At 43.6% G+C, this 26713-nt stretch overlaps 1 protein-coding gene across 5 annotated transcripts in view; it reads right to left on the minus strand.

The window, feature by feature from the left end:
- Positions 1–26713, minus strand: part of Pid1 (phosphotyrosine interaction domain containing 1) — a 222440-nt gene that overhangs the window by 174859 nt on the left and 20868 nt on the right. Inside the window, exon 1 of one of the 5 annotated variants that reach the window (XM_078018144.1) lies at positions 23447–23735. The exons of 3 other annotated variants lie outside the window; for them this stretch is intronic. The gene's annotated coding sequence lies outside the window, so the exon portion shown is untranslated. Of the gene's footprint in view, positions 1–21686; positions 21858–23446; positions 23736–26713 lie in introns of those variants that run through there. One more of the 5 variants, XM_078018143.1, reaches the window with a different exon arrangement.

Genomic DNA, 26713 nt, shown 5'->3' on the forward strand with positions numbered 1-26713 from the left:
GGGGCTTGTTTTGTAGAACAAGAAACAGAGGCAGAAGACTTGTCTAAGGTCCTGTCACTATAACGATTGAAGCCAAACCAATAATAATAAAAATATAGGGCAGATACAGTGCTAAGCACTCTCTATACCCACCAGCTTGAAGTCCCATGACACTGTCAGATCTTTCTTACAGAGAAATTGAGGCATGGGGGCTGTCTGACTTCTCTAGAACTAGTAAGTGATGAGAACCCAGGTAAAGAGGCCAGACTCAGGAAAATCTGGATTCTCAAGCATTGGTTTTAATTTTTGAGAGCCAGAAGTTGGCCACAAACCAACACAGGTTGACCCCCAGAACCCCAAGAGCGCTGCTCTCCTTGCGGACCCCACGGGCGATGTGGGTGAGAACTGTGCCAGGGAACCAGAGGGGCTAGAAACCACAACACCTCGAAGACAGCAGTGGTCAGGGCCCAGCCTGGCAAACCGGGAGGCCAAGGCACAGTCCTGAAGCTCCGCCCCATGACCAGGGGCTTCTGCAGGACTGAGTGTCTATTAGCATTGTCTTTAAATTCCGTGTTTTCACTTGTCAGATGGCACTTTATTCCCCATTAGTGCAAATTAATGAGGTGTTCTTACAGTTTGCTGTTCCCCTTGGTGTGAGATTACAAATAAATAAATAAAACGGTAATTGGAAAACTCAATAAGGAAGCAATTTAGCTTAGAATTGTCAATGTTTACACCCGTGCTTTTATTTGCGACGACTTTACTGTGCTACTCTGTCTTGACTTTTTGTAGCTAAAAAAAAAAATAAAATAAAAGTTTAAAAAACAAAAATCTAACCTTATTTTTCCCAAAATTTTATCAGATTTCTTCAACCCAAAAATATTTTCAAAAATGTCCCCAAACTCTTTGTCCCACAAAATTGGCAGCTCAGCTCAGAAGGTGCAGGCTCGCTCCTTGTAATGCTATAGGGCTGCTTTGTGCACAGACACCTGGCAGCCCCATCCATCCTGAGCTCTCGTAGACAGCAGATAGCTCAGCTCCCATAGTTTTGAGTAAGGTGACAAATTTGTCCAGTTTGCCCAGGATTTTCCTGATTTGGGCAATGAAAGTTTCACTTCCCGGAATCAACACCAGTCCCCACCAAAGTGACAGTCCGTCACTCTATTTTTGAGTTCTTATGGTCTTGAGGGCTTTAAGCCATGCATCTATACCACCACCACCACCCTTGGATTCTCATACACAGCCTCTGGTTTCCGTGTCCCCTTCTGTTCCCACTGTCGAGGTTCGATGGCAGAGTCCTCCTTGAGACTCCAGCCTCTGGATCCACAGCCCTTCTCTTCCTATGGCTCCTATGGCTCCAGGCTAACAGGGTAGCAGTCTCTTTCTCTCCCCCACATTCCTACATCTGAGCATGTGCACAAGCTGGGGATCCGCCTGCGACATTCCTCTCCGGTTGCTCCGCTCGGCTCCATCCCCACTGCCATGTCTAGTGAAGGCCTCACTACCTCCTCCCCAGACCACGAGAAAGGCCTCCTGAGTGCTCCCCTCCACTCTGAGGCCCTCAGGGCTGTCAGAAGTCCACAACCCAAACTGAGTCATGACAATTTTAGTGGCTGTCCTCACACACCCTAACTCCACCAATCCCAGCCACACGCCAAACATCTCATGAGCGCATAGATCTGAGATGAGCCACTAACTCCCCTCATCTATTATTTTTACTTTCATTATTCTGTGTTTACTCTTAATTGCTAATCAAGATGTGGACTTTTTTTGCGATTAAATGTACAATATAAATACAAACTTCTTTTTCAATTATCATTAATATTCTTATATTATTACATGGCTTCCATAATTAATTTGATGGCTATACAGACTAATGGGTCAACTTGACCGGGCCAAGGGGTGCCCAGATATTTGGTTAAACATTATGTCTGGGTGTGTCTGTGAGGGTGCTTCGGGATGAGATTAATATTCGAGTTGCCAAACCAAACAAAGCAGATAGCACTCCCCAGGTGGGGAGACATCCTGTCTCCTGAAGGCCTGACCAGGAGGTTGAATAGGAAGGAATTCCTCTCTCCACCTGGCTGTCTTCCAGGTGAGACCTCACACTTCTGACTTCAGACCAGGAATCTCGGGAAGCCACACCATTAGCTCTTCTGGTCTGTACTTCTCGGCCTCCATAATCCTATAAGCCAATTCCTTATAATGAATTCCTTTCTGCCCCTGCCTCCTTCCATAAACAGGCACACGAGCAGACACTACCTTGATCACATTCCTCTAGGGAATCCTAATACATAGAGACCCACACTTCACAGAATCACTTCTCTGTTATACCATCTTTAGGTGGCTTCCAATTGGTTACTGTTATAAATATTACTGCAATCAACATTTTCTTACACATGGCTTTCACTGTCTTTTTTAAATAATTGCCTCTGTGTTTAATTTCTGATAAATTCCCAGGAGTGGAATTTCTGGGTCAAAGATTGTGGAAATTTTATGATTCATTATAATTGTTGCCAAATTGCTTTTCCAATGAGACTGTATAAATTCCACAGCCACCACACCAAGGACCTCATAATTTCCCTAGCATTGATCTAAAGAATTCAAAAAAAATCTATTATTCTTTTAACACATTGTAGGATGCTAATTCATGATTATTTTAATATGCACTTCTTTATTACTAATAAGCTTATTTTTTTTCAAATGCCTTTATGAAGCATATCCTAATGTTCACTCATGTCCCTTGTCCATGTATCAACATGGTTATGCATCGTTTAAAACATTTGTTACAAAACTTAACCCTTGACTATCATATTGGATGCAAAATATTTCCCGGGTCTATTTGCTTTCAGGTACATTCTAATTTATTTTACAAAAATCTAACAAGTGTTATACAAATAAACTGCTAATTCCTCTCTTCACTGTTTTCAAAAGTCCTGATGAAAATTGACACAGGACACCATTCTAGCTCCACTGAATCTGGAGTCAGAACAATGGAGACTCCTACTGGGCTGTACCACTGTCCATCATGGAGCCATTGCCAGGATTCTGGCCCTTGGTTTCCTCATCTGTGAAGTGGAGAGTAAACCCCAGCCCAGGGCTGTGGGTGAGCAAAGGCTTCTTTAGCCCCTGTGTTATACCTGGTCTCAGTCTAAGACCCAACGACGCAGCCACTACCTTCACATAATCTTCTGGTTATCTCTCCAAAACTAACTCCATCTATATCTAACTCTGTGGCTTATCAGAAATTAATTTGCATATTTGGCCTATCATATCAATTTTAAGTTCATTTTTCTTTGAAATCACCACCCTCTATTCAGAGACGTTCCCTTCCTCTTGTTTTTGATTCATCAATTATTTGTTTACATTTTTCATAATGGCCCATGGCTGTCGGTAGGCTCTTCCAGATGGCTAAAAATAGCAACCGTGAGGTAAAATCAAGACTAATATTTAGGTAAAATTGCTATATGACATAGTTTGGGCTTTCTATTCTGCTTTGGTTTGGAGCTTAATTTAATTAAACTGTCAAGTTTCCAGCATTTTCTAATTAGCAATGGGGCATAGTCGACTAACCAACGGTCTCAGAATCAAAAAACCTACATTCAAAGGGCAGCTCTGGGATATTGTTCTGTAGCAAGTCATTTGGCCTGAATCTTTGATGATATTTTTCATCAGTAAGGTGAGAATAATACTACCTAACATTTCTAACACCCAAGAACACCCCAAGACACAGGTGGGATGAACGTCTCTGGGACGCAAGCCTGTTCTATCATTACGGTCATTACCAGGAGTGCGGTTCCCTATGCCTTCAACTGCTGAGATGTGTCCACCTTCTTCTTCCCGCATAGAGTTTGGATGTGGAGTCCAGAGAGAGTTCTGCCTCCCTGGACTTGGTCGGTGACCAGCTGAACACTTGGGGACATCTGAATAACTCCCCCAGTCTTTCGTCTTCTCGTCAGTCAAGTGGAGATGTAGTCAGGGTGGAATCAGGTCAAGTGGAGACACAGTTAGCACCCTGTGTGCCGCCGCAGCACGGGCAATGTTACAGCCGTGTGCTGGTTATCCTCCTGGGCCCCCGAGAGCCCTGGGCCACCCTTGTGTACCTCCTTCTTCACTTGCCCTCAGACTGTGAGCGGCACCAGCCAGGGGTGAAAAAGGAAAAGAAGCAACCAGAGGAAGATTCAAGGGTGTTGTTTGTTCTCCTGCCCTGTTTCCAGGGCCAGAGTTTTTGCAGTGGCTGCTCTCCTGTGCCCGGGGACAAGCTTCCATTCAGAGAACAGGACCCCAACTCTACAGAACGATGGCAGGGGCCATAGAACTTTCCACTGATGCTGGCCTTTGGTGCTTCATTATCTCCTTCCTGCAAATAGCCTCCTCTTAAAGTCACCTCAAAATCGTCCTTTGAATAAGCCATCTGCTTTCAGCCAGGATACTCTGCAGCCTTGGATTCAACCAACCACAGATGCAAACAGGAAAAGAAACCTAAAAAGCTAGAAAGTTTGAACAAAATGTGAATCTGCTTCCTGCCACATACCACTAAACCCACACGAAGGAAGTGACGGGTGGGCACACTCTGCTGTAACCCCTCCACTTCACAGGTGCTGAGTCTCTCCAGCACTGGTTATTGGTGCATCTTTGGCCTCATCTTGTACCATGTAGTTAGGCCCACAATGGTCGTTTCTGTATTTCCTAAAGAGTACAATAGAACAACTGTTTATAAAGCATGCACATTACATTAGGTATTAAAAGTAATCTAAAGCTAATTTAAGGTATCCTGGAGGACTGTGCATGCTATTTGCAAATAATAGGTCATTTTATATGAAGGATTTATATCCATGGACATGGGTATCCACTGGGAGTCCTGGAGTCAGTCAATCCTCAGCACAGCTCACCTGCTAGTCATAAGCTGGGCAATTATAGGTTCTTTTACTTCAGTCTTAACTTCTAACATGTATAACGCTAAAGTCACACAACACACTTTACACAATTATATAAATAGATTACATAAAGGTTAAGAAAGGGTTAAGGCAGCCCCGGAGGTTCAGGGGGCTGAGCTGAGAGCAAAAGCAGAGAGCAGGTATGAATGCAGGGTCACTCTAGGTGGGCAGATAAGATTAGGAACCGGACGTGTTCAGGGCACAGAGCTGTCAAAGGGCAGTAACTTATTCTAGGCCAAGGTCCAGAGGACAGCAGTTTAAGAGTGTCAGCTTGGAGTGGGCTTTGTGTGGTCGTCATGGGCGGGAGAAACCACTTCTGCTAAATCCTGAGGACAGAGATTCAGAGGTCCATTTCTGTGGTGATTTTCCTGGGTAAGGACTGTGACATGTGACCAGATTGACAGGGTCAGGGGGCCTCCATGTCCAGTCTCAGAGTGCTCTTCCTTTAATGAACCTTGAGTGAGAGGGTTGCACCATTGGTGGTCTGAAGAGTTCCATACGCTCATGGGCCTGGCCTTACAAATGTGAGCTTGCAGCCCTGTGCTTCTGGTTAATTTGAGAATTTCACATGTGGTCATTTTCACTGGCATGATTAATTTACCTATACGTTTGTGCCTTACGCTGGTGTCAGGCGTCCGGATGGTGGTGGTTTACTTGTACAAATAGGTAAAGAGTTATTTCACCTCAGCATTAAGTTCAAAATGGAGGAGCAGATGATTGAAAACTATGGCTTTACAGGCGCAGCCGGGAAACTGCCATTCTCTGCATCAAGGAGTAACTCAGAGCAGCACAGCCAGCCCCTCCATAGCTCCTTACACATTTTCCAACTTTCTAGCAGCAGTTTAACAGTTGCTTTTGAAGCTATGGAATTTTCCATTAGAGAATTTCATTCTTTTTCTTTCTGAATAAAGCAGAAGATACATTGTTGACTTAAAAGTAGCACGTGCATCCTAACTTGGAGGAAGAACTGCCTTGCCCTCACATTAAGCCCCCGTGACACCACCCAGGACGCCAGTGCCCCGAGCCCCAGTGATGTTTCCTATTAGCACATTTGAGAGCCGTCCTCTCTCGCAGCTTGGCCATGTTGACTCCATCGCAGCTTTGGCCAAAGAGCAGTGCCAGAGTGTTCACCAGAGTGGACAAGGGGAGTCTGGAAGGCCTCTCAATCCTGAAAGTTCCCTGGTCGTCTCTGATATTTTTCTCATGAAACCGGCCAAGAATAAAATTAAATCCAAAATAAACTCACACATTGCAGAGGTTGGAACCATTTCATGGCAGGGGTTGGGGGGGGGGCGTTTATAGTTTATAGAACAGCAGTCAGCAAGGAGGCACACTGTCAGAGTGACCCCTCCATGGATCATTCTGTTCCACTGTCACGGCAATAGCACTGAAAAAGTGCTACAGGAGAGAATGGGGTGTTCCGACTTTATTTTTTTTTTTTAAATTTTCAATGATATCAAATTTTCTTAACTCTAAAAGAGCTATCTCCAGAGGAGAAATTTTCTCTTAAAATAATCTACTCAGGCAAAGAAACTGATCTTCAGGTTGACTATGTAGAGCAAAACAAACAAATGTGAAATAAAGACATACAGGAGCAAATAGCATCTCTCTTGAATTTTGTATTTTTTATAAAAACACACTTTGCCACAAAAGGATATAGTCTCCCAAATGCCAAACTTGCTCTCCAGAATTACTCAGATAAAATTAATCAACTCATGTGGCCCAGATCCATGGCCACTTGCCCTGCCATGTGACCTTTAAACTTGTATTCACTAAAATTAAGTACTGTTAACGATCAACACTTCAGTCACAACAGCCACATTTGAAGGGAGTGAGAGCCATCTGTGGCCAGTAGCTGCTACGTTAGATACAGCAGGTCACTGAGCATTGTCATCTTCACAGGACGACCTATTGACAGCACCAAGTTGACCTCAGGCTGTGCTCATCTGCACGGTCTCTGATGGCCTAGCAGTAGCAGCCGGTCACCACTTGCTGAAGTTACAAACCCTGTCGGTGGCAGCAAGTACCCATTCCCCTTTGCCTTCCCCTTCTTTGTCAGAGATTAATAATGCTAAAAAAGCCTGGTAGCCTTGTGGTATAAAAATTTTAACCAAAAGGATGTAAACAGAACAATAGAATATGAACAGAATCTCCTGGGGTGCCTAGGAAACCATTTACATCCCACATAAAAGCACTGTAGCTGTTCCTGTGTCATCCTTGACCATAAATATTCCGCTGGTATTGTGGCAGCCCTCTTGCAACCAAAAGGAGATTGCAGGAGGACGAAAGCCAACACACCAGATTCTGTAGAATAGAAAAAATGAAAGAATGGGTCGTTCTGATGGCATACTTGAGGAGCTGGCAAAACCAATACCAGCAATTACTCATCTCTACACTTCTGATTGTAGAAGAATTTGTGTCTCTGCATTTAAGCCAGTATTACATTAGAATGGTTTTTATTAGGGTTGGTCAGAGTACTGTTAAAATTAATCTGCAGCAGGGAGTATTATTGGTTGGCTGTGAGCATATCCGCAAAGCTAATGAGGCAAGGCAGGTAGGCAGGCAGGGTGTGGCTGGAGGAAGTAGGTCACCAGGATGGGCCCTTGGGATTATATTTCATCCCTGGCTCCTCCAGCTCTTTCTCAGCTTCTCAACAGCCCTGAGCCAAGCAGCTTTTCTCCACCACACCCTTCCACTGTGATATTCTGCTCTGCCCTGGATCCAGAGCACTGAAGTCTACTGAGCATGGATGGAGATCTCTGGAAGAGAGATCTCCAGATTAAACTTTTCCTTCTCTAAGTTGTTCTCATTGGATAGTCTGGTCACAGCAATGAGAAGCTGATGAACACAGGGAGGGTCTAAACTAAGTATCCTGACCTAAAATAACTCAGGTCATTGGAATCATTAGGTGGAGAACAGTCCAACTGTTGGCAACAATTTATACTCACATTTAATTTCATGTCAAGGGTCACGTATCTTTAAACAGAGAACATAATCAAAAATATTTGATTAAATTTTACATTTACCATTTCATATGCGCATGCATGTGTATATGTCTTGCAAATATATCATTTTTATATTTTAAAGCATGCAGAAAAATGAGAGCTTGAATGATAATATACTGAAGAGTTTTAACAAATGTCTTTGGGTGTAAGTGTATGGGTAAGTTTTCTGATCTGAAAATGTTCTTTCATGCTTCTTTTGTGTAAGTATAATCTATTAACACCCAAAAACATATGTGGGTAGAGAATTTTACATTCTTTCAGATTTAAACAAAAGGGTCTCCGTAAAAACCATATTGGTAGTGGCTTTCCTGAAACAATCTTATAGGTTAAGGAAAAGAGTCTTTATCCACAAAAACAGCATTTGTTCATGTATGAAATCCCACCAGAAAAAAAAATACCTTTAGTATTAGTGAAACAGAAGGTTTAAAGCCTGTGAAAAATATAATCCTGCTGTGGAGAGAACATTTCCCCTGTTGGTCTTTAACATCATTTGGTGTGAGAAATGCACCTTATCCCAAAAACACGCCAGCACCCGGAGGGCAATGGTGTTGAGTCTCATGAAAATAAAGTAACAGAGACGTGGTCTGCTGAGCTCCCTTGTCAGCCTCGCCCCACATCTATCCAGGATAGCCTAGGGCCATAGCTAAATTGGGGCGTTCAGTGAAGACTGTCATTCATAGTGGCAGCTGAGTAGCAGTCTGTGAGTAAATGAATGGATTCGTGTATGACCAGCCATAAAGCCCACCCTTTGCTCTGGACACATACTTTCTCCATCAGCCCCACCTTCTCCGGGAGTCTGCCAGCAAGCCAACCCTGAAGGCCCCTTGGCCTCCAAGGCATCACACCACAATGGAGTTTTTGAAGCTGTGCACCATGTTTATTTTCACCTGCACTTGCAAGGTGATTGGATGGTCTTCCACTGTCCCAGAGGCAATGTTTAAAAGTAAAGTTACAATCCATTAATGGTGATGAATGGTTACAGAATCTTCCTCATTCAAAATGTTTTGCCATATAGACAACTCAAATGTAGGATAGCCCCAGGTTTTCTAACAAGTGCCTCTTACCTACCCCCTGACTTCCAGGCATAGCTCTCATGGCAGAGCGAGGCTTCATCTCCAAAATGTCCAAAGGAAGAAGCCATCTTTGCTTCATGTGCTCTACACCATAATGTGCACGTCTGCAAAGCACATCCGAACTTGGCTTACAGCAGACATTCTACTCGATAACTTGACTCAAGTGATCTATTAAGTTTTATATAGCTCCTCTAGTAACACCTAGAGTACATATTAATACTTTTATAAAGACACAGAGCATGCTGGGAGAAAGCTCTGCTAAGACTTTATGAAGTAAAACAACTGCCCTCTTTGGTATTTTTTCTGACAGTTTAATTCATTGCTTATACATTTCTCTAGTTGAAATGTTTAGCCTTGGCATGGTAAGGGATGTCAATCTACAGGTGAGAGGTCATTTCCGATAAACTGTCAAAACTGAGGTTTTAGATGCATACGTGGGGAAATTGAAGATGCTTGGAACTAGAGCTCAGAGCCAAAAACACGTAGACTTCTTACATGAGAAAAGGAAGGAAGGAAGGAAGCAGAGAGAGAAAGGGAGGGAGAGACAGAAGGAGGAGAAGGAGGAAAAGAAGGAAGGGAGGGCAGAAAGGAGGCACGCAGTTCCATTGATGAACCTTGGTCAGCAAAGCAGAGACCACTCAGCTTTTAAAGTGAAATTCTTGAGTAAGTCCTGAGTTTTGCAATACGAATCCTTCTTGGCCCTCACTGCACATTCGGATTAAACACCACTCAGATCCAAAGCTTGTTTATCTCTTTTACAACTGGGAGTTTTTCTGTGAATAATTTCTATAAGCCCCTTTGGTACAAAGCCCCCCCAAGCCCTCTGGTTTGCCAGCGCTGCGAAGTCATCGTTTGTTTCACAAGTTTGGACCCTGGTGGGGTTTAGATCAACGGGAGGAATTTATTGCTGCCTCTGGGACTTTTGTAATATTTGCTTGTAAAGGTTTGTCTGAGTTACTGGAGATGGAAAAAATTTTTTTTTCATTTTTTTAATACCAAATCAGTCTACTTTTCAAAATACAGCACACTTTAATTTCCAAAGGGATGTTATTTCCCATACATATTATTTTTAAAGTATATATTAGTATGTGTATATATATTATAGTTTATAAATATATGACACATACTCTACTCCTTTTTCTTGATCTGTTTCTCTTTCACATTACAATTAACTCTGTTTATTAAACTGAGCGCCTCCTCAGTCCCTCCTCAAGGAAGACTCATGGAAGTCAGTGATCTCCTCTTACCTTCTTGACAACCAGCCTGCCCAGCAATGGGGATACCCTGCCACAGGTGACGCACCCAACCCACAAGATGCTCAGGGTCAGCATCTTGTCCATCTGGGACAGAGATCACAGGGCCACCTAGATCTTGGTGACTCTCATGGTCCAGCACCATCCAGAACCTCTAGCAAGCTACCCCAGGAGCAGGCTGGGCCTTGTGCTGTAGAGCCCACAGCCGTAACCCAAAAAGCACTGAACAAGACCTCCTTTTGGGCTATAGGAAATTCACACGAGCCCCAAATTTGGCCCTCTAGGACAATTTTCACGATCAAATGACCCTGTCCTCCTTGAAGCAGATCTCTTTGTGTATGAGGTCATCCTGGAAATATATCGTCAGGTGACTATGTCACATGGGCCATCATGAGAAGAAGTCACCTAAAAACAATGTCTATCGCTCACCATGTCTACAAGTAACCGCTAACTTATTCTCCCTGTAACTCTTCAAGGTAAGAATTCTTAGCTCCAGTTAATAGATGAGGACAGGGAGCTCGGGCACTCTAAGAAGCCTGACCCAGGTCAGTCCACTGACAAGACAGCAGAGCCAGAAATAAACCCAGGCTGCGGGCTGTTGCTCAGTGGTAGAGCACCTGCCTTGCCTGTATGCGGCCCTGCAAAAACAAACAGAAAGAAGTAATTTGTGTACTTCTGAAGCCACTAGAGTGGTGTTCTCTCAACTATGCCAGAGTCCCAAACCTTGGGCTCCCCTCTCATTACTAGGCTTTTATTGTGCTGGTTGTCACCAATGTCATCTTTTTTAAAAAATATTTATTTTTTAGTTGTAGTTGGACACAATACCTTTATTTTAATGTGGTGCTGAGGATCAAGCCCAGGGCCTTACATGTGCTAGGTGAGCCACAACCCCAGCCCCACCAATGTCATCTTGATATTCCAGATGTGTGATGCCATGTCACTTCTTTAACCGCCTTGTTTTGGTCTGCTTGTGCTGCAATTAAAAAACACTACAGAGTAGGTATACTAAGAAGGTAAGGTTGTTCTCTCACAGTTCCGGAAGCCAGGAAGACCAAATCTAGGTGCCCGCAATCCAGGTGTCCTGTGAGGGCTGCATCCTTTGGAAAAGAGGAGCACTGTGTCCTCTCAAAGTACAGGCAGGTCAAGTGAGCCGGATGAAGGAGCCCCCAGACCCAGTGACCTGTTAAAGGGATCCCCTCTCAGCAGCACACTGCCCTGTAGGTCTCACACTTGGGTTTGGAAGGAGACACACCCAAATCATAACACTCTCACCCACGCACACAGAGATGGGAAGCGCAAGGAGACAGATACTTCCTCACGCTCTTCCCCCGACAAACTCACCCACCTTCACACCACGAAAAACACAAACTTGCACCTACATCCCTACATACATATGTGAGCCAGTGCAGGCATAACTCACACAGGAATGAAACTACCAAGAAGTATAAAACATAAGACATGTAAATCATGTGAGAAGTGTTCACTTGCAAACCAAAGCAACATGGAGCCACTCTGAACTGAAATCAGAGGGTGTGCCGTCGAGTCTGCTTTTCAATATCATCCTGTGGCCACTCACAAACGTGTGTCTATTTCTTAAGAAAGCTGTTCAGATGGGAAATGCCAACTTACTCTTACTCTCTGAGCGGGCAAAAGGAGAAAGTGGAAGATTTCTTCATAAACCACAAACATTCTTCAGTTTGATTTTCTTAAAAATAAGAACTTCCTTACAAAATAAAAAAAAAGCACCGTTAAAATTGCCTCTGAGTTTTTCATAATACGGTATGAATTATTCTAATCAGATTACTTGTTCCAGGCTGGCGCGAGAGGTTTTTCGGTGTTCAAGGAGAACAGCGGGGTGAGAATTACATAAATTCTGCACTGGGGAACTTGCAGAGACTAAAGGCCAGCCGGCGCGCTGCCACAGGAGCTGGGAACTCCTTAACAATCCCAGGTGTTCCTAGGTAGGGTAGGTGTTGGGGTGACAGGGATGGAAATCAAGATGTCAAAAGGAAATACAGAAATGAGAAATAAAGAGTCCTAAAATCCAGGTAACTGAAAACAGCCAGTGCTAGGTTTTTGATAGTTGCTATACATTGAAGAAACTTCTTTCTCAAGCATGTCTAGTTTATCATTAGGAAACCATTTTTAGTCAGTCAATCACAAACTGTTATTGATAATTAGCTACAGTGCTTCATGTTGGAAAATCCATAAAAATACCCTCACTCTCAAGACACACATATTTTAGAAGGCTACAATTGATACAGGAAACAACCACCCCCCAAATGTTTGATGCTTAATATATAAGTTGATGTCCAAGATTTTAAAAGCTACAGGAGAAATCTGCCTATTGGCCACAGCTGCTAGAGCTTTGTGGACTTGAATTTAACTTTGAAAAATAAAGTGGGATAAGAGATACTGAGGCAAGATAAGCAATCAAGGCAGAGAATAGAGCGAGAATAATAAAACCTTGGAGGTGCTCAAAGAAGCACAGCAGGAGACTGGCTGGACCTGGGGTTAAAGACCTACAGCTGGACATATGAGCCCCTGACTGGAAGACTTTGAAGACCAACTGTGGGCGTGCAAGGGACAAAAGGGAGGCCCATCCTTCTGCAAGTACTAAGCAAAGCAGAGATGAAATAAAAACAGAGAGAGAGAAAGCCACACGGTGGGACTGAAGCACAAGCTGTGACTGCCATTTACCACTTTCCCTTCTGCCATCTCTCTGACTCCAACCAGGGAAAAGTTCTTGCTGTTAGGGGAGCATGTAATGGATTCAGTTGCCCCCATCTGGAGGATCCAGGATGATCTCCCTGGTCCAAGATCTATTATCTTCATCATATATACCAAGTTTCTTTTGCCATGTGATGAAATATGGTAGATAAAATCAGACACTGCCTCCCTGCAACCAAAGATTTCCACATCCCCCCTAGAATCTGTCAAAGTGTTATATTACAATGTAAGGAGAAAGGTATTTGTATATGGAATTAGGATTGTTAATCCACTGACTTTAAAGCAGGGAGGTTATTCTGATTAGGCAGGTGGGCCCAATGTAACCACAGCATCCTTTAAATGTGGAAAATGGAAGAAGAATCAGTGTCAGAGAGGCCAAGTTCAAACAACTTAAATGGCTTTGAATGTGGAAGGGGCCACAAGCCAAGCAATGAGGGCAATCTGTTGGGAGCTGGAAAAGGTGAGGAACAGATTCCCTCCAGAATGAACTCAGAGCTACTGCCACCTCGACCGGAGCTTGGTGAGACCCACTACGGACTTCTAACCTCCAGATCAGTAAGAGAACAAACCTGTGCTACTTTGGGCCATTAAATTTGCAATTATTTATTATGGTACCAAGAGGAAACTAACACATGCAACATTCTCAAGTTTCAGGTATTAGGGGGAGAATACTGGAGGATGTGTTTGCTCATCTTTTTAACCTACTAGAAAGCTGTCAGGACCAGGAGAGCAATCCTGGATTTCTGATGGCTACCCTGCATCAAACAAGCACCTATTTTGAAAGGTATTGTTACTGGATATTTAGAACACGTATCACGATTCCCAGCACATAAAACTCACTCTGAATAGAAACTGTTCTCTCACATCACTGCTGACCACAAGTCCAGTTTTCTGCAACCTGGTCTTCCAGCTGATCATGACTTTAAGTACTGAAGTACCAGTTGTAACGCTCACTCCCCCTGATCATACCGGCTCTCTTCCCCCTTCCTGGCCCTCTCCAGTCTTCCCTCCTCAGTCCCATCCTCCACCTTCTCCCTCAGCCCCTATGGGTGCGGCTCTCCCCCTGACCCTTCCCCATGCAAAGCTTGGTACCTGTGGCAGGAGGGGCCCTCAGAAGCAGTGAATCCCTCCACTGGAGATGGGAAAGTGAGACCACGTTCAAGAGGAGAGATGGATTTAAATTGTCCCTGTTCATCTCCAGCCTCAGGCAGAGCAGAGGAGCTGCCCAGAAGCTGTGGTCCTGAAAGTTCCAGGAGGGGCCTGAAGGCTGCTGATGGAGACCTCGGGAGGCTGGGGCTTCGGGGAGACCCGAGAGGAGCCAGGGAGGATGTGGAGCCAACAGCAGCCAGACAGAGGTTTGTGGTATGGGTATGTATTCTCTTTCCATTTGAAGTTTGCTTAAGGTTTATTTTCACTGCATTTTTCCTGACTTCACAACACTCCTTTCCACAAAAGCTGACATTAATCCTTGAAATGCCCCTGGAACACGGATGGTGTCATCTTCCTCCCCTGCTGCACAGATAACTGACAAGTATCGTCCCTGTCCTTGAGCAAGGGGATGTGCCCAGCAGTGACAGAGCCATCCCACCAGCCACTTCCAACGGACAGGAGGGAGGGATAACTCACAGCCCAGTAGGAACCGGCTAATGGGCACTGCGGTCCGGAGCAGGAGGCAGAGGTCAGAAGGCCACATGGAGGGAGAGACTTCACAGTCTGGTTCCCAGGCGTCTCAAGGAGAGAAGCAAAAGGGATTCATGCCTGGCTGGACTCGAGAAGAGGACTGTAGTAAAAATGGCGAACCAGGAAGACATTTCTTCTCAGTGGTTCTTCAATAGAGTAGAAAACTGAAGCCTGCCCTTTGGAGAAAAGGGTTTGAATACCATCTTGAAACTAGACTCCATGACAGCTGGTGGCAACATCTCACCCTGAAGAGGACCTGTCGAGGCCAAAGAGCATCCAGGGCTGCCCATGGTGTTAGTAATGACCGTCAGCCTTTGGGAAAACCACGTTCCACCTAGACAGTCGCCCACGAGGTCAATTCTGGCATGAACTTTGAAGAAAAGAGGTCCTTTTTGAAGAACAAAACTCTCCCTAACATGCACTTACCCCATAGAACGGCAGTGGAGCAGGGGATCCACTTCCTGATAGCGTGGTCACCTGGAGATGGTTCTCCCACAAACACTGTGAGGTGGGGATCAAAGTCACTGTGTTTCCTCTCAATTAAGAAAGACCCTCCTTTAACTGAGAAGGTCCCCTTTCTCTACATGGAGTGCCACTCCCAGAGGACAGAGAAGTACAAGGTTAGTCAAACCCACTGAATGAACTTGGTTATCGGTGGGGAAAGAGGCTACCACTTCTAACAATGGAGGCTTCCAGAAACTGTAGGGAGGAAAGAGCTGAGAAGGCATTTTGAGGGACGCAGCAAGACGTGAACAGAGATCCTCTTCACTTGGAGGAGACCAGTAGGCTGAAATGGAGGAAGGCAGGTTCCAGAGGACGGACAAATCTGTAGTTACCAGCCCAGGTCAGGTCAGCAAGCCACAGCCCAGGCCCAGGCAGCCCACCCATGTCTACAAGGACAGCCGCATCTAAATGCAGCCAGCCCCTCTACTCAGGTTCTACATCGCCTGTGGCTGTTTTCACACTCCGACATCAGAGCAGCTCAACGACTCACCCCTGGCCTGTGAGCACGCTGACGGGGGGCGCACACCCAGGCCGACCCCAGACAGAGCTGATGAGCTCAGTGTGCTTGAAATGTCGTGGAGTCTTCTGCTGACATGAAGAAATTAAACAGGGCCGTGCAACAGGTCGTATGTGACCCAGAACTTTCTCCCTTTGGGAATTAGGGAATCCTTTTGCATTCGAGGAATAATAATAGAAGCCAAACCAATCTTTACTCATTTTTTTTGAATATGTTAAAGGACTTAGGAAAATAGATGCCGTCACCAACACCCGTCAGTGTCACAGAATGAGGCAGTCAACACCTACAAAAGAGCACGGCAGTTCTGAACCGCTTGGGTGGAAAAGTAAGACAAACGTCTCACGAACACCTCCCTTTGCCCTTTTCATTCATTTGAGTGTCCCCTAAAAACACTGTCACACCAGAGTGACCTAACAAACATCATTCTCTAGACAGCACACAGTTTTTATGGCAGAGAGAGCCATCAACTGCAATAGCCCTCCTCACGCGATAGGGAAAAAATATCTTTTGAGTCTCAGACAAGGGCCAAGCTGTTCACCTGGTTTCAACGGAATGTGGTGTGGGAGAGAAAGAGGGAAAGGGAGCAAGGAGAGGGAGAGGTAAAGAAGAGACTTCATCATTTCAAAGAGGTATTTTGCTTAAAATTAAAAGCTAAACCCTAACAGAAATAAGAAGTTAGACTCCAAGAGGCATTTCTGACATTAAGTATGCATTTTCTTGCTCTCGCCCCACTCTGCACACACACACACACACATACACATGCTCTTCTGAATTCTTAGGAATGCCTGATACTCTCTCAACTACTGAAGCAAGCCATGGGAAGGAAGCCTATGCAATTACTGACACTGAAGTTAATTCATACTGACACTGGAATTAGTTTATACCGACTTACACATAATGAAATTAATCATTCCAATTTTCATTAATGTCCTTCTTTCTGTCTCCTTCATGAAACAGAATCTGCATGGTGGGGAGAGTGGAGCTAGCATCAAACTACTAAGTTCGAAAGTTACTTTAAGGTTTGATTCTTAATTTAAAATATGATCACGTTAAATGTCAACATTGGAGAGCCCCTTCCTCTTCATGTAATATGGTATGTCTTACTTGCTTAAAAAATATATATATATATTTTGATGGTCAAAAATATCTTGGCAATAAAGTCCTGAATTATCATGAGTGGGATTTGAAACACTGCCTCTAATCAACCAATAAAGTTTTTAAAGTGAGGCAAGTATAACTCAGCAGATAAGGACTTTATTCAAGCTTTAATTGCTTTTAAAATCATCCAACTTGATACTGTATTAGCTGTTTAAAATGCCAAACCACCTCATTGCTTGGTTGATCTTGGAAAACCTTTAAAAAAACCACAAACCAGAGCCCAAATATAAAAGGTCAGTAGAATTCATTACTCCAAGGATGAAATAAACTTTTGAAAGAGGCTATAAATAATTGTTTACCCAGGGAATAAAGAATAACATTCCCTCTACTTCAGCAATGTAGCTTGGGATATTAATTTGAGAGGAAAACAAAATGAGTAAGTAAGACAGGAGCTTATCTGCAAAGATGTGAACTTTGGCTCCACTTCTTGCATTAAAAAAAATAAACAAATGAAAGTCTCTGGCCCCACAGCAGAGATATGAACAGGGACAGGACGAGACAGGCCTGTCTAAAGTCTGAGCACTACCTCGTAGGTTTTGACACTGGTGCTAGAACTACCAGACCAGCACCATAACCCTGGCTCCATCCCTGAACAGCTTGACCTCAGCCAGCTTCTTCCCCAAGCCTGTTTCCTTTGTGGGAAGGGGCAAGAGCATTGGTGCTGACCCAGGAATGCTGTAGAGAATTAAAGGAGATGAAGCATGAGCAAGGCTTAACCCACAGAAGAGCGTTCAGTAAAGAGTAGGCTGCTATCTATTTATCATTACTATGAACAATCATTGTTATTATTTGTTACTGGCTTAATTTGAAAAGTGGCTCATCCAAGATGCTGCTACCACCACCAGCAAGAACTCTTAGATGCTACTTTACTCTGTTCTTGAATAATCAATTGAAGGGAAAAGCGATTTGAAAGTTTTTCCTAACACGGGACAGAGGTTCTCAAACTCCATTGAGCCTGGGAGTCTCCAGGAGAGCTTTTAGGGTACACTGCCAGCATTTCAGGTGCATTGGTGGGATGGGCCAGGAGTAGGCACTTCTAACAAGCTGCAAGTGACTGTGCTGAAGATGGGGGCTCACAATAGAGAACCACTGCTGGAGAAGTTTACGTTATGGTGTAGATCTTGACTGTCCCCCCTAAAGCTCATGTGTTAGGTAATGTAGCAAAGGTCAGAGGTGAGTTGATTGGATCATGATGCTGAAACCTCGTGACCACATGAGTGGATTAATCCATCTGAGGGATGGATAATTTGAATGAATTACTGTATGGTAACTGTGGGCAGGTGGTGTAGAGCCTTGGGGATTACATCTGTCCCTGGTTGCTGGTTCCTGGCTCCTGTACCCCTCTTCCTCTCTCCTTCTCTCCTCTCCCTCTCCTTTCCATCTGCCACAAACTGAAGAGCTATTCTCCATCATGCTCTTCTACCATAGTGTTTCTGCAACGGAGTTGGCCCATCGTAGACGAGTCCTCTAAGACTGTAAGCCAAAATAAATCTTTCCTCCTCTAAGTTGCTCTTGTCAGGTATTTTTGGTCACAGTCATAAAAAGCAGACTTAACACGGTTATTAGATGTCTTTTGGTTAGAAGACTTTGGTTTAGAAAAGAGACTGAGACTCAAATTCTTGGAGGAAATGAAGAAATGCGGAGATGAATGTCCACCAGGTCTTTACCAGCCACCCAATTAGACCAAGCACATCCTACCTGTCAATCAGTGTCAATGCAATAAGAGCCTGGAGAGAGTTCACACTTAGCCATGGAAGGAAATGCATTAGACTTCTAGGGAGCTCTGAGTGGACCGAGGACTAGGAGAGGAAGACAGCAAATGAAAAATAACCATCTCCTACATTCCATGTCCTAATTCACTCAAAGAGAAGGTCATGTCATTCAGTAGCAGTAAAATTTATGTCACTTAATCCTTCACTGAATTAAATTCGAGAAGTTGAAATTCTATTTTAATTAGATGACTTTAGGTCATTTACAATGCGGTTCTGGACTACTTTTACAACTTTCTTTTTATAGCATTAATTTGCAATACTTTAAAGTATATGTAAGAGTACACATAAATATCAAACAGAGACACCAAAGATAATGATTTTATTGTCGTTTGACTCAATCTATATTCCTGGCACTATTATACTCGTAAAATATGCATTGAAAACTCTAGGTGGGAATTCTATTTTCATCTACATCTAAACAGTCTAACAAGGCAGCACTGAACAATTTAGCCCTGCTGGGAAATATTTCACCTGACAAGAACCCAAAGCCATGCAACTCTGAAAGTGTGTTATTAGAAGGAGGAACAGGCAATGAAGGTAAGGCTTCACATTTTCACTATTACTAACACAAAAAGATAAACTGCTAATTATTTTCCAAAGTCACTTCAGCCTGGAGCTATTTTGAAAATAAAAAGGAAAACTAAATAATATCAAATTCCATTGCTGAGTTTAGTATTTCTAGGAGAGTTTTACAAACAAACCTAATCCCCTGAGATGTTCTGCAAATAAGTAATTTAGGATCAAACACCCCCCCAAAAAAAAAAAATTTAAAAAAACTAAGTTTGTAATTGTGACTATTTTTTAGAATTTCTTAGTTACTGATAAATCATCATGCACTAAATACTGAACCCTATTTATTTTTGTTTAACTGAGAGGTTCCCAAATGCTATGGTTTGGATGTTAAATGTCACACAGAGGCCCATATATAAGGACATGATTCTAAGGATGTATTGTGAGGTACTGTGTACTGTGAAGAGGTGGCACCTTTTAAGAGATCCTTATGCCTTTGGAGGTATGCCCTTGAGAGGGATTGCCTGAGATGTGACCATTTGCTCCTACACACATTCCCCATGATATGTCACTACCCACCACCTTCACTAGAAGCCAAACAACTGGGCCTTCCTAATCTGGAACTTGGAACCTCCAAAACTGTGAGCTAAGTGAAACTTTTCTCTGTGTAAGTTAGTTATCTCAGGTGTTTTGTTTTAGTAATACAAAGCTGACTAATACACTAACATACTAAACTAAGTAAGCAGAAAATCTTATTTTCATCTATAAGGTACATCTCCCCAGATAACAGAATTGTGAGTAGATAAATTGTTCTTTTCTTTCCACACTTAAAATAAGTCATTCCCATTAACTCTTGCTCATGGTTATTTCTGACAAGTTAGTGATCATTTATATTATTGCTCTCCTATATATAAAGGCAGAGTTTTGTCTGGCCATTTTTATGATTCACCCATTATTTTAATTTTCAGAATTTTGCCTATAGTTTGCCTAAGTGTAGTTTTCTTTGCTTTCTCTCACTTAGGGTTTACAGAGATTTTTGAATCTATAAGTTACCTGCCAAATTTGCAGAGTGTTTTATTGTTAATTTTTTTCTCCCATATTCTTCAGCTGGGCCATTTTCAACTTCAATACCCACTCACTTTTTTTTCTCTTTTGTCAATCTTCCGCTAAAGACAGGTAGCAAAGTTTTCATTTCGTATATTTTCAGTTCTAGAGCTGTCATTTGGTGATTTTGTATAGTGTCCATTTCTTTGCTGAAGTTTTCCGTTTGTTCACTTCTTATGACAAAAGCTTTAGTTTCTTGGACATATTTATAGTAGCTTCTTTCAAGTGGTTGCTGTTTCAACACCTGTGCCTTCTTCAGGTCTATTTTCCTTTTTCTCTTGTCTATATGTTTCTTTCCTGGCAGAATTTTTAATTTTATACTGACCATGGGGGCTAATATCTTTTAGAACTTGGGGTTCTATGGCTGTTATATGATAATAGGACTATTGATTTATGTTTGTTTTAAAAATTTAAGTTTAGTTAATCACCTTTAACTTATGGGGTCTCAGTTTTTATACTTTAGTAGGATGAATCTGTTTCAGTTTTGGCCTCAATCCAAAAGAAAATTTTATTTTACCCAGAAAAAAACCTATAAAGTACGGTGGACCCTGCCATAGGAAGCCTAAGTGTTACACAAAAAAAAAGCAGAATAGAAAAACATTTTCTTTATGTGAGCTCAGATTTTCAAGGTATCCAAGTCCTCCATTATAATTTTGGAAGATACTCAAACTATATTTTTTCCTAAGAAGCTGGCGAGTTTTTAAGTGGCATAAAGATCATGGCATGTGTAAATCAAGCTTCAATTTGTCCCATATAGGAAGAGAAGTCTTAATGAGCAGCTTAAATAACCAAATAAGGACCCAAACACCTTACAACCCATTGTTTCATTTTTTCAGTTATTGTCCCATAAAATTAATCTTTTTTCCAAGAATCAAATGTAATAAAATACTTGCACATGATACAGTCCTGATTTGATGCCTGTTTCCCTACTTTGGGCAAATCTGTTAACCTCTCCAGAGAGAGGCATCAGGTTTTTTCCCCCATAAACTACTTCTAACAACAGGTACCTGGACACAATACCAGGAACAGAGCTAGCCCTCAGAAATAGCTATTTTTAAAGGCGGAGACCTTGGCCTTTAGATCATGAGGTGGAGAAAAATATGTCATCCAACAAGTAAAATATTGTTTTCCTGTTCTGCCTAATTAGAGGCCCCCTGAAATGGAGACCCACACCACGTGCCGCGACTCACAACAGCAAGAGCTGCAGGCCCTCAGGGTAAAAGAGCACCAGGCCTCAAGTAAAACCTGTGGTTCTGCACCCGGCCTCTGCTGCTGCCCCCAAACCTGCTGCCTCTGCTACAGAACCCCCGACTCCGGACCAAGGCAGCACCACACTCCACTCTGAGCTCTCCTCCTCAGTGTGCTCTGCCTCATCTGCCATGGATGCAGGTCCTGCACTCTCCCTGGAAATCCCTCCTCCACCCATCACCCACTTCGTTTGCTGATATCCTCCTCCCCTCTCACCTGCTCCACTCCAACAGCCTCCTCCAGATTTCCCTGCTTTTAATACATTTTCCATACCACCATCAGAGAGATCTTCCAAACACCAATATCGGAGACCTTGGTCTCCTTTAGGCCCTAGTAGCTTCTCGATGCCTAAAAGATGGCATCTGTGTTCAGAAAATCCCAAAGAAGAACCTTGGAAATTGTGCTTGGGCGCTGGCTGTGCGTCCACGGTCCCCCGCCCTGCAGCCTCACGTGCACACCCACGTGGACAAGCCAGAGTCCAGAGCTCAGGGCAGCTTCTCCCTGTGCCTTCCCCTCTACCTAGAACAGGCTGTTCCTCCTCGGCGAGCTCACACCCCCTCTCTGTGAAGGGTTCCCCTCTAGGACAGGCCTGGTGACTTCCCCTCTCTGCTTTTATTACAGATTATTTTCTCCATATTGCAGTTATACATTTATAAATCAACCTACCGCACCCTCAAGACGGAAAAAAAAAAATGCCCAGGAGAGAATCTGGCTCAGAGTACTTGCTCAAGGAGCATTTGATGGATAAATAAATGAATGTCATGCGTGGGTTTTTTTTTTATTTAAATAGCTCATATCCTGAAGATATACGGCATTTGAATATTAAAGCCCAGAGACGAAAATGAAAAAAATATTTGCCTCACAGCCAATCCCACCACCCAAGGAAATAATCAAAGAAACCAAGAAACAAGGAGACTTGGTATAATCTCCACCATTTTTATCCTCCTATATCAAGAAGAATAAAAATCTTTTATCTGTATAAGATCGAGGCCACATCCACTCTGGTCAAAGCCCAATGTAACCATTCCAGTTCATACAGTTAGATTATAATGCCATCTTTTCCAATTATCTAATGTCGGAGGGGAAAAAAAAGCCTCACTTGGTTTTGTGGAGCAACGATTAATAATATTGAATACTTCAATCACAAAATTCATGTTTGGCACCGAGTCTTGGCAGCATGCCCCACGGGTACTTTTTCTGGGACTAAATTACTCATTTCTAATACAAACATGAGAATAAAGATAAAACCAGCGCTGTGTAAACAAAATATGTTACTTTTTTAGTTCTCAACGGAGGATGAGTGCAACCTCATTTCACAACCACCTCAGGGCCCTTGGGGCCTTGCTGTAAGGCAGAGAGACCAGGGCTCCTGAGCGAGGACTCTCCTGGGCCAAAAGGACCTCATTCAGAGGAGCCTGTTTCCAGTCAGACTTAAACAGTTTGGCACCATGTTTTCCAAATACAGGGAAAAAAAAGTATCCTTGATTCTTAACATCACCCAGACCACTGCAACCAGCTGTGAAAACCAGAAATGGGGATCGAGTCCCCTGGAAGCTACCATGCATGACTGTCTTCATCAACAAATGTTCATGACCCTCTTTCCCCAAATTCTAACTCCACAGACCACCACATTTAAAAAGAGACTCAATCTTTCAGAATCTTTTAATTTTCCCCCATCTTAAACCCACTCAACTCAGTGTAACCTCAAGAGATCAGTGATCTCCTCATTTTAGATTGTGTTTTGTACAACCCCAATACCCTATTATAAACGCAAAATATTTTGTACCATCTCTGCATATTGCCTCCTCTGCAAAGACAATTCTCCCTTTAAAAAAATAAAACTTGGAGACTCTTCCTTTCTTATGTGCTCATGAGAGTTTCACATCCTAGACTTTGCTCCCTGAGTGCCTGTCAAAAGATTCCTGCAAAATCCTCCCCCAATTATGCTTTGCTTCTGGCAGTATTAGGTACCATACCTGCTAGGGCGTTAGGCACTTCAGGGCTCAGAGAAACGGAAGGAATCCTGAAGAACTTCAAAACTCCTTAAACAGAAGCCTCGGGTAATCTAAAGGGAACTTGCTTTTCAGTTGCCTAAAAATCAAAGTCCCCCAAAGTAGGTCTGTCCTGTAAGAAAGCCCGGCTCCCCCAGCAAGCCTGTTTTTCTGTACACTTAAAAGAGCTGTCTGAACTAATAAAGGCATTTGCATCTTCTCCTGGACAGCACTCTTAAAAGCCCACCTGTTGTGTCAAACTCTTCTGCATGACTAAGTCCCTTGCACTCCCTCTGTTTTCTCAGAGCACAGGACTCACAAAGCTTATCTCTTGGACAAAAGCCTGGAGAGTCCCAAACAGGACCCAGATGAGAACCACACTTCTGGTAATTGCCCAGGCCGCCTGGTAAAAGATTCAGCTGACTATATATGATCAACCGATCGATCGTAATTCTTAACCCCTCATTCCCAAGGCCAAGGGAGAGAGGCTAGTTTTTGTTTTGTTTCTTTTTCTTTTCTTTTTTTTTATTTGCCTAACTTCTTTCTCATGAACTTTCAATAACACCAACAATAATCCTGAAGGTAATGCTACCCATTTTAATCAGAATATGTTATGCACATTACATAAAATTTTTTGACAAATTCTTAACCTTCACTGTTATCTAAAAGGCAAAATTGCAGTGCTGCTTAACGGAAAAATGAGCACTGGAGGTCTGGGGAGAGCATGCTGTTCCTTTAATTAGCCGACAGCTAAAAAAATACTTGAAAGTATTTTACAGTGTACAAAACACTTGCCCATAAATGATGTCCTCTCACTCTCAGAAAAACTCCACGAAGCAGGTATTATTGGACCAATTTTACGCAGGGAAACCAAGCCTCAGAAGTCTGTGTAACCTGCCCAAAGTCACGAGGAGAGCACTTTGCCCTCTGTAAGAGACTCCCCTAGGCCAGGGGAATATTTTTATCATGCTTCATGGTGTGGTCCTCTCCATTTTGATTTGATTTGATTGGTTCTTGGTTGTCTTTGTGTTTCCTTTGTTTTACTGACTGCTTGAGTGGCCCCCAACAACAATAAGCACAAGAGCAACAACCACAGAAGTTATTTGTCCTCTTTGCTACAGGACTAAAAATAAAATTTGCATATAATAGCAATTACTGATTCCTGTCTAGACTGTTCCGAGTTGAAAGAGTGGGAAGGCCTCACGCATGACAGTTCCAAACATAATCCTTTTTCATTTAAGTAATTACCAATTATCTTTCAAATTCATATTAGCCAGGGGAACCAAGACAGCCAGCCCACCAAAAGAAATCATGCTACAAATGACAGTGCTCAGGCCATGAAACGACTTTATGATGGAGATTGTGCAAGCAAATCCGATCTCCATCCATGTAGCGTTTGGAAAAAATAAATGCTTTGAAGTAAATAATAGAACCTGTGAGGTCCACTTCCAGGTTCCTGCCCTCCACCCCACACACACGTAATTGAGGGGCTAAGCCTCGTTGCTTACACGCCAGCCCAGCAATAAACAAGCTGCAAGTCGGTTCCTCTATTTATGCTGTGCTGTGGGCACACACACCCATTGATTATCTGTGGGACTGACTGTGCCGCAAACCTTAGTGGCAATAAATAGTTTCAAAGGGAGAACCGTCCACCAAGCAAGAAAAAAAAAAAAAAAAAAAAACATGACTCGGAAAAGTACAAAGATTTGCTAAACGAAACTCACCAGACAGAAGGAGCACACTAAGAAGATCGGTCTGACTCTTCCAGCTGAAGTAAAACGTGGCTGGCCGCTGGAAATGGTTCAAGTTTCCTATTTTCTGATTACTCCACGTGCCCACCTCTGCATGTCCAGCCCGTCTGCAGCTGGTCCCTCAAGACAAGAACGCTCCTAAGGAAGCCAGTTCTCACCAGCCTTTCAGGCCAATTGAGCAATTTGCAAAAGGGAGAGAGTTTGCCATGACAGGAGGAGGGTGTCCTCCAGAAAACACCCAGAGCCACAGAAACAGAGCCACCAGGCCAAGGACAGAAATCCATGTCAGAAGGAGGGAAGTTCCGCTTGGAGAAAACAGAAAGCGCAAACAGCAGACCCCAGGGCCAGAGAGTGTCACTGCTCATGTGTGTGGGATACACATGGAACACAAACTCCACCGAGGGACAAACATTCAATAGCCATGACTGACGTTCAGAAAGCAAAACGTATCGCTGAGGATTAGCTTCAGCTGTAAATGAAAGAAAAGGCCAAATAATAACGGTTTACAGGAGGCAGATGTTTATTTCTCTCTCACAGAAAAGAAGTCTGGGGTAAGCCGCCAGGGGCTAGTGTGCCCTGGCATGGGGGACCCAGTGGCCTCTCAGCACCCGGCTCCCCCCACCACATGGTCTAAAGGGCCTTGCCGGCCGGGACAGAGCAAAGAGGGGCAGGGAGGCGGGCACCTCTCGGAGATCCCCTCTGCTTAACCACAGCTAACTTCTTATATGACCGTAACTAGCTGCAAGGGAACTAGAGAGGAGTCAACTGTGTCTTGGCCATTTGCATTTGCCATTGTGAGAAGATGAATATGAGGGACTCCGAGGCCCTGAGGCCCCTGTGAGCGTCCAATATTTAGGAACTGCCTATTTTTGCCAGCCACCAGGTTCTGCACCTGGTGCACAGGGAGGGGAAAAAAAAATAGAGCAGAGAACAGAGCCTGCCCTGATGCACGGGCAGTTCAGTGACCACTGCTCCCCCAAATGACCAGGAAGGGTGTCTGTGAACTTGTATGGGCACTGGGCTCTCTTCAACATTTTATTTTGAAATAATTCCAAGGCCATCAGGATCTACAGGGACAGTCATAGCTGACATTTGCTTTAGAATCTCGTTCCCTCGTATTTACTTCCTCCCTCCCCTTCTGCCTCCTCTCGTCTTCCTCCTCGTTCCTTCTCTCTTTCTTCTCCTTCCTTCCCTGTCTCCTCCCCTCTTCCCCTTCCCCCATGTGCCTCTGAGGACAAGATGAAGGTGTCGTAGGAACCTTCACCCAAAATGCTTCACTGCACGTCTCCTAAGCACAGGCTCTTGCACAGCTATGGGGAAACGATATGCCACCCATCATCAAGTCCTCTGTCAAAATGTTCCCTGGCCGAGACCTAATTCAGGAGCCTGCCCGTCCGTGCCTTTGGTCGCCACGTCGACTTAATATGGGACAGGTTCCCAGCCCGTCTTTGTCTTTCGGGACATGGATGCTTTTGGAGAGCAGGAGCCAGCTGTTTTGGAG

This window comes from Ictidomys tridecemlineatus, chromosome 7 (assembly GCF_052094955.1).
Source record: "Ictidomys tridecemlineatus isolate mIctTri1 chromosome 7, mIctTri1.hap1, whole genome shotgun sequence".
NCBI lineage: Eukaryota > Metazoa > Chordata > Mammalia > Rodentia > Sciuridae > Ictidomys > Ictidomys tridecemlineatus.